The sequence below is a fragment of the Lethenteron reissneri genome, chromosome 8 (assembly GCF_015708825.2).
Source record: "Lethenteron reissneri isolate LAM-NWPU_2019-01 chromosome 8, ASM1570882v1, whole genome shotgun sequence".
In the NCBI taxonomy this organism is placed as follows: Eukaryota; Metazoa; Chordata; class Hyperoartia; order Petromyzontiformes; family Petromyzontidae; genus Lethenteron; species Lethenteron reissneri.
The window spans coordinates 1,240,852-1,247,535 of record NC_083786.1 but is presented as its reverse complement, the minus strand read 5'-3'; the positions used below and the strand labels follow the sequence as shown (position 1 = coordinate 1,247,535).

At 53.9% G+C, this 6,684-nt stretch overlaps 1 protein-coding gene and 2 non-coding genes across 3 annotated transcripts in view; all 3 read left to right on the top strand.

The window, feature by feature from the left end:
• Nucleotides 1–6,684, top strand: part of LOC133359663 (protein S100-A1-like) — a 450,535-nt gene that overhangs the window by 424,318 nt on the left and 19,533 nt on the right. The window lies entirely within an intron of this gene.
• TRNAA-UGC (transfer RNA alanine (anticodon UGC)) lies at nt 792–864 on the top strand. Its single transcript has one exon. It is a non-coding gene; the product is annotated as a tRNA-Ala (tRNA).
• Nucleotides 1,650–1,721, top strand: TRNAA-CGC (transfer RNA alanine (anticodon CGC)). The gene has a single exon. It is a non-coding gene; the product is annotated as a tRNA-Ala (tRNA).

Genomic DNA, 6,684 nt, shown 5'->3' with positions numbered 1-6,684 from the left:
TTTTTTGTCTGTCTGTCGTGCATAAATAAGTAATATAAACAGCTCTTTGATTGGCGGATACCTATTGCCGGGTACGGAGAGGGGCGGTGCCTAAGGAGGGTCAGGGGAGGGGTCTAAGGAAGGGGGGAGTCAGGAGAGGGGCCTGAGGGGGGGTCAGCGGAAGGGCCTGAGGGAGAGGGGGTAAGGGGAGGGGCCGATGGTTAAGGGGGCTGGCTGCCAGCGTGGTGGGGCTGTAGCTCCGGGGGAGAGCGCATGCTTTGCATGTGTGAGGCTCTGGGTTCAATCCCCAGCATCTCCATGCTGGAAGCTTTTATTTAATTCATTTTTCCAACGAAGGTTGCATTCCAAAATCAATTGGCTGTGTCAACGTCCCTGTAATAGGGATGCACATGAACTCGTAAATGACCCTATATGAACGATACCTTTGGATGAATTTGTGTGATTTCAGGAACTTGCTGTTTATATAACTAGCGATGCACACAGTGATCAAATGGTTTACTTAAACATTTGTAGATGAAAGTAAGTGCTTAAAAGTATCCAGAACACTTTAATTCCGAATTAAATATTTCCAAGAATAAATAAATTGGGACAGCATTATAGTATCCATCCACATGTATTCTTGTTATTTATTTTTGTTTCGAAGAAATACATTTTGCTTGGACTATGTGCAGACTCGATGGGTCCAGGGTCCAGGGCCAACAGGAGAGTGAGTGGGGTGACAAGAGAGGAGGAAGCTGATGACAAAGTTTCACCCTGTACGTAGGTGCAACTGCGCCCTGGTAGAATCAGAATGGGGATGTAGCTCAGTGGTAGAGTGCACGCTTTGCATGTGTGAGGCCCCGGGGTCAATCCCCGGCATCTCAATGTAAGTTTTTATTTAATTTGTTTCCAAAAAAGGTTGATTTCCAAAATCAATTGGCTTTGTCCATGTCCCTGTAATCGGGGTGCACATGAACTCTTGTAAACACATTCCTGCGGAGGGAACTGGAAGGAACGTTGGGTTGCTCGGTCAATGGCCAGGGTCAACGGCGGCGTGGTGTATTTCGCAAATATGGGCAACTGTGAGGGCAGGCACAAGCCGGCGTGAGTTGGTTAAACGTTTAGTTTTATAAGGGCACCACGGGGTGACCAGCACTTCCCCACCCTCCCCGTTCCACCCAGCCCCACCCCTCCCAATTTTGGAATTCCCGACGGACGGACGGACACAATAATCCCATGTGGGCTGGTGGAACCAGGTGCTTCCTACCAGTATAACCCTATATGAACGATACCTGAGGGTGAATTTGTGTTGATTTCAGGAACTTGCTATTTGTATAACTAGCGATGCACACAGTGATCAAATGGTTTACTTACAATTTTGGAGATGAAAACCAGCGCTTAAAAATATCCAAAACACTTTTTTTTATTTCCGAATTAAATATTTCCAAGAATAAATAAATTGGGAAAGCATCATAGTATCCATCCACATGTATGCTTGTTATTTCTATTTCTTTCAAAGAAATACATTTTGCTTGGACTCTGTGCAGACTCGATGTGTACAGGGCCCAGGGCCAACAGGAGAGTGAGTGGGGTGACGAGGGAGAGGAAGAAGCTGATGACGAAGTTTCACCCCATACCGAGGTGGAACTGCGCCCAGGTAGAACCACCATGGGGATGTAGGTCAGTGGTAGAGCGCACGCTTCGCATGTGTGAGACCCCGGGTTCAATCCCCGGCATCTCCACGATGTGGTATTTTGCCAGTGGACAATTTTACTCTAAGGAATATGCGTGGCCTGCACAAAACGTCTGCTTGTTTTCATTCGTTATGGTTGCTGAGCATAGATCCAGAAGACCAACATGTCATACGGTCAGCAATGAACAGCACTACAATAAAAGTTGTAGTCGATAAGAATTAACATGTTTATGGCATTCATGTTATTGTTTTTTTCGGTCAAGTCACGTAGAAGGGAAATAATAAAATAATAAAAATATTAAACAATAAAATTATCACGACGTTTCGACTGCAACACAAGCAATCATCATCAAGTGTGAAATCTAAATATTTATGGAAATTAACAAGATAATTAGAATTGAAACTGTAGGATGGACTTCCAAATTTGAGCAGTGCGTGGAGGAAGCTGATAGAAAAGTGTTGTGACCTGCCGAGTGGTGGTCGAACGGAGTGGGTGAGAAGAAAATCAGTCTGGAGTCCTCATCGCTGAAGGATAACTCAACGAGTGGAATTATATAAGTAGGAACAACAGTTTCCCACTGCCCACCAGTGATTATTTGTCTATCGTGCATCGCCCCTCCCAAACATGTACGTTCAGAGATTGGTTGAAGTGCATCACGTGACCGCGAGCTTGCTGTCGTGCACGAATGTGCTGTCCAACCAAGTTCCTACCTGTCCACTCCGAAGGAACGTGTTATTGTTAATACAAGTGTAGGGCTGTTACAGAGGGTCTGTTTGTGTAGGGCTGTTTACATAGGGGCTAACGGAAAACAGACACAGTGGGCGGGGTCTCCGTGAGCACACGGGGTGGTGCCCGCAACGACGTCCGTACTGGACGGCGTGAGGGGGGTTTCGATCCTCTAACGGGGTATAAAAAGGGTTGAGCCAGAGAGCTCGGGGCTCAGTCTGAGAGTAGTTAAGAGAAGAGAGAAGACCAGCCAGATAGGCCCTGGACTCCCCCTGGGACGCCGCCCTTGTAAGGGCAGTGCAGGCTGGAGCCAGTGGCGTGGTCCCGGAACCAGAGTCAGACCTCTGGGATTCCGGGTACCGTAGCCCGACTAACCAGTGTCGGGCCAGACAGCCTCCCCTAGCCCGTTAGCGGAGGACTCAGCTAGGAAGGCTAGCTAGGGGTGAATTCCCAGTTGTACGGGTGAGGGGGCCGATACATCCCTCTAGTACTGTAAGCCCTTTGTGTAAATAAATACGTGTGCCTTACCCCGTTGTCCACGCGTCTTCAACAACACTTCATCTGGCGTCAGAAGAACCAAGAACATGGACACGCGCCAAACAGCTCGAGCCAGGGAACAGCGGGCGGAGGACGCCGCCGAAATTGCCGAGCCCGAGATGGCTCTACTAGACGACGTGCAGCCGGGGCCGGATGCGGGCTTACCGGAGCATCGCCATGAAGAGGAGCAGCGGGGAGACGACCTGAGGCTGGCTCATGAGAGGCTGGCGGAACTGCTCTACGCCGCTGCCGCTGCGCTGGGGGACATCACACGGCTGGCGGCTGGTGGTCCACCGCGGGGCGAGAGGAACCGGCGTGTGGAGCGCCTTCCCGCCATTTCTGAAGATTTAAATTTTGAAATTCCCGCCATCGACGCAGCGACCGCTAGGGGCGTGGCCAACCTCAACCTGGGGTCCGACATCGGCCGCGCTGGGGCTGCTGCATCAACGACGGAGGAGGGCGCGTCATCAAAGCTGCGACAGGCGATGCCATCTGCCATTCGCGCCGAGACGCAGCCGAGTCGGGGAGGCAGCAGTCCACGGGACTCCACGGCAGCCGCTGCGCTACACCAAAGGCTGCCCCCGCTTAAAGAATTCGTGGGCGCAGAGGGCGACTGGAGCGGCTTTCAAAGACGCTTCCTCGCCCACCAGGAGATGGCTAAATGGACGGACGAAGAAGCTCTCAGCGCCCTGCCGGCGCTCCTGGACGGCGACGCGCTTGCCGCCCTAACATCGGCACCAAAGGAAAGGCGCTCCACGTTACCGATGGCGCTGCAGCTGCTGGGAGGGGTCTACGGACCGTCGGCGGAATGCAGACAGGAGTTCTACGACCGCAAGCGGGGAGAGAAGGAGTCGCCCCTAGCGTACCGAACGAGCCTCCTGGCGATGGCCAAGTCGGCCTTCCCCCGGATGGATGACGACGGCATCGACGCTATGGTAACGGAGAAGATACTCCTCCTGGCCGACGATCTAGACATCGCTGTCGTCGCACAGGAGGACGCGGAAATGACATCGCTCCAGGCGGCGCGGCTCCTCCACGCAAACCTCCTGTCGCTTCGACGCAAAGCCAGCAGGGCATCGGCGGGGCGTGCGGTGGCTGCAGCCACCCTTCCGACGGAGGAACTCTACGCCGTCGACCACCGACGGCAACAGGCGACGAGTGCACGACCGGGCCAGGACGGGTCAGGCCGTTCCGACCACTCGTCACCTCCGACGTCGCTCCCGCGGTGTTATAACTGCGGCGTCCGGGGCCACGTCGCCTCGGGGTGCCGCTCTCCTCGTCAGCGCGGGACGACACCTCACCGGGACGACGGGCCTCATCCCAAGCTCCACCGTCAAAAACCGGCGAGTCGCGGCACCCCACACGTTTGGCCCACACACACACCCGTCACGCACTCAAACACCGCAACGAGGGGGGGGCCGGTATCACGCACCATCGCACCATCACGCACCACTCCGGGTACCCATATCGAACCCCGCCAGTGGTCCGTGCTGGTCGATCGTGTGGTTGCCGCATCGTCGGGGTCGTCGGCCGTTGTAGGATATATCGACGGGGTGGAAGTGCGCATCCTGGTCGATACGGGGGCATCGGCGACTATTATTTCGGAATTAATTTATAACATTCTCCCTGTCCGGAGTCGTCCCTTGATGCCAGTTAACATACCATTCTATGCGGCTAACGGGGGCTCACTTGGCATCATCGGACAAATTCGCGCCCAAATTTGTATCGGGGAAATAAAATTGTCTGGGCCGATTTTTGTTTCGTCCTCGCTGGCGGTTCCGTGCCTGCTGGGGACGGACTTCCTGGCCAAAATGCCGATTGTAATTTTGATCGACCAGGGGTGCATAGAGCTTCCATCGGGCAGACGCATGGCGTTCCTGCCATCACCAGTTGCGACTCGGACGGCGTTCGCGACGGTGCCGGCGTTCGTGGAGAGAACGGTACGCGTTCCTCCGGGAACGCAAATGTTGGTGCCTTTGAAGCTTCGGCGGCCCCTCGTTAAGGGTGCCGGGGCACAAGGGGTACTGTTGGGACCGTCTAGGGCCGGGGTTAGTGGACCTGATTTACTACCGGCCCAGACCATAGTGAGAGGGGATAGTGAACCCTTCATCGCGGTCCTAAACGTGGGCTCGCGGACGGTGGTGCTCCCACAGGGGACCGTGCTTGCTCACGCAACGCCGGTGCCGTGTGAGGAGCCCGCCGTCAATTCCGTCAACACTGTCCCTGCGTCGCGACCGCGTTCGGACAGCGATGAAGGGTGGCTCGAGGCGCTTTGTGCGGGATCGACGGACCTGTCCGATTCAGAGCGTCAACAACTTAAAACGCTATTGCGAGAATTTTCCGACGTTTTTAGTCGAGATAAATATGATTTGGGTTGCACTCACTTGCTGCGTCACCATATTGACACGGGTGACAGCGCGCCAATTCGCCAAAATCCGTTTCGGTTGAGTCCCGCCGAAAAGGAACATGTCAAATCGGCTGTTGATGACATGTTAGCCGCGGACATCATTTCTCCTTCCACCAGCCCTTGGGGAGCGCCGATCGTCCTGGTTAAAAAGCAGGACGGTTCGTTGCGGTTTTGCGTTGACTTCCGGCGTCTTAATAAAATTTCGGTTGCCGACGCATACCCGCTCCCTCGGATGGATGAATCGCTTGACGCTTTGGCGGGAGCGCGATTCTTTTCCACACTCGATTTACTTTCGGGATTCTGGCAGCTTCCTCTGGATGATGAGTCTAAGCCTAAAACTGCTTTTCGTACACCGCACGGCTTGTTTCAATTCAACAGGTTGCCGATGGGCTTGCACTCAGCGCCGGCAACTTTCCAGCGTTTGATGGAATTGGTTTTGGCTGGACTGCAATGGGAGTCGTGCCTCATTTATTTGGATGACGTTATCGTCTTTAGTAAAACTTTTGATGAGCATCTCCAGAGGTTGCGGGCAGTTTTCCTAAAGATGCGGGCTGCTAATTTGAAATTTAAGCCCCAAAAATGCCATTTGTTGCGTGATTCGGTGCGTTATTTGGGGCACATCGTGGGACGCTCGGGTATTGCTACCGATCCCGCCAAAACGCAGTGTGTCAGCTCCTGGCCGACTCCCACCACAGTGGGAGAGGTCAGGAGTTTTATTGGGTTCGCGTCGTATTATCGACGGTTTGTTGCTGATTTTGCAACAATTGCAAAACCCCTGCACGCTCTAACATCGAAAGGGGTTCGTTTCCACTGGGGTCAAGAGGAGGAGGCTGCGTTCCGCTCCCTTCGGGACGCCCTGGTGAAAGCCCCTCCCTTGATCTACCCTGATTTTTCGAAACCCTTTTTGCTCGACACCGATGCGAGCAACACGGGTATTGGGGGTGTGCTTTCCCAGGTGGTTGATGGCGTTGAACGGGTGGTCGCATACGGTAGTCGGGTGTTGTCTCCTGCGGAGCAGAGATATTGTGTTACCCGTAGAGAACTGTTGGCAATTGTTTTTTTCATCCAACAGTACCGCCCATATCTGTACGGTCGGCATTTCACCGTCCGCACAGATCATGCGGCACTACAGTATGCCCTGCGGGTTCAACAACCATCGGGACAGTTGTCTCGATGGTTGGAGGTTCTCCAGGATTTTGATTTTGAGACCACTTACCGTAAGGGCGTTCGCCATACCAACGCGGACGCTCTGTCACGCATGCCAACCGCCTCGGAATGTGCATGCCTCCTGGGGTCGGGACGTTGCAGACCTTCAGGGGACGCATCGGTCCCGATCCTGGC